We start from the raw sequence: 1,971 nt of genomic DNA on the forward strand, positions 1-1,971 counted from the left end.
GATTCCTGTGTGCAGAGATATGGTCAAGTGAAGATGATAGCAAGCATGGTAATGGTTCCCAAAGCTCTCATCCATCAAATATTCCTCCCTAGCATCTCAATTCATCATTTGATCAAAGCAAGTCAAAGGGTTTGAGGTTTTGTTTCTCAAGGAAACCCTAATTCATCTGTGTACCACAATGCCTTGCTCATGAAGCAACCTCAGCCCATGATCAAATACAATCAAGGGAAGTCCTTTAATTCATCATTTCATGCATATTTGAACTTTTTTGAGTGTCCTCAATCATCAATTCATCAAGATATGAGTTGTGGACTTGAAAAGTTGATCAGTCAATTCATCTGACTATTTTGAAATGCACTGAGACCTAACTTTTTATGTGTTGGTCAAATGGAGATGATTCCAAACGCAACAATGTTCTTAAGGATAATATGAACAACTTTCATGTTCATCAAAAATTCATTTGAAGCTTGTAAGGTCATCCTCCATTCTAAGACATTATAGGTCATTTTGACTGAAACCCTAATTTTGGGTCAACTTCCCAAGAATATAACTCATTCATTTTTTATGATTTTGAGGTGGGATCAAATTAATCTGAAATCTTAAGATGTCTAATTCAAATTTTATGTTGAACAAAATTTCATAATCTCAAAGGAAATACATGTGATAATGCAAAACATTATAGGTCACTTTGGACCAAATGCATTGAAAGGCAAAAAAGTCCAACTTCAAGTGCCCATAACTCTTTCATCAAAAACCCAAATGATTCAAAATTTAAGTCCATTGTGATTGTCTTGATAAGATCTATAACTTTAATGTTGAAGGTTGTTTCATTTGAAGCTTGCATCATTAAAATAGAGGGGCTCGAACATTGGCCAAATTTGGAAACCTTGCCTTTACATGTTTTGCACCTTACACTTTAAACTCAAAATTCACTAATTTCCACACTTCAAATGGATTTTTTCCCAACATAACATTTGTTCCTTGCATCAAGACCTTTCCAACCAATACTCACATGGTCATGTTTGGATTTGGCAAATGGCATTTTCGAAGAGGAGATGTTTTAGGCATAATTGTGCATAACATGTTGAAACTCATTACACAAGGCAATGCATTGCCAATTACACGTCCATTTCAGCTCAATTATGCTTCAGATTGCATTTGGCATTGAATTTGGGCCTTCTACATGATCATGCAAGCCCATGCAATGAATCTCCATTGGCCATGCACACGGATTTGATCACACTTGCCTTGCCTCTCCTTCTATAAATAGAGGCATCACTCCATTCAATTTTGATCCATGAATCAACCTGAAATGCTGCTGAATTGAAAACCAAACCTCTCACCAAAGGAACTATCTCATTTTCACTCAAATTTTTCAGATCTGAAATTCAACTACATCTGGTTGAATTTCTAGATCTAAAGTTCCTAGACCTCTCTCACATAATCCATAGAAGTTCAGTTTGGCCAAAGGAAGCAAGGAAGCAAGCTTAAATCTCCAGAATTCAAAGGTGATCATCAACTGGTTTTCTCTTCGAAACTCATTACTCTTTGATCTATTTGCCTGGCCAATGTGTTTTCTGAAGTCCTCACTTGAGAGGCAAGCTAGTGGTAGCTTCAATTTTGTGTTTTATTGAACTGCATTTTTTATACCTGAATCTTCCAGTTCAAATTTCTTACTCTATAGGAATTTTGAATGTGATTCAAGGTTACAGGGGTGATGTACATCACCCCAGCTTCATTTTGATATATGGATCGTGGATTTTGGTTGAGGTTTTTGAACCTGCAATTCTGGCCGGAGTTCATGTACTCACCGGAGAAGACGGTGGCTCTGGCCACCGTCCCTTTGCCAGATGGATTGTGGACCATTGGATATGATCTCCAGTTTGTATCCCAGCCTTTGGATCTGATGACTTTTAATAACTCATTGTGTTACGCGTGGACTGAATCCTACCATGGAAGCACGCATGTTGA

The sequence above is a fragment of the Lathyrus oleraceus genome, chromosome 7 (assembly GCF_024323335.1).
Source record: "Lathyrus oleraceus cultivar Zhongwan6 chromosome 7, CAAS_Psat_ZW6_1.0, whole genome shotgun sequence".
NCBI lineage: Eukaryota > Viridiplantae > Streptophyta > Magnoliopsida > Fabales > Fabaceae > Lathyrus > Lathyrus oleraceus.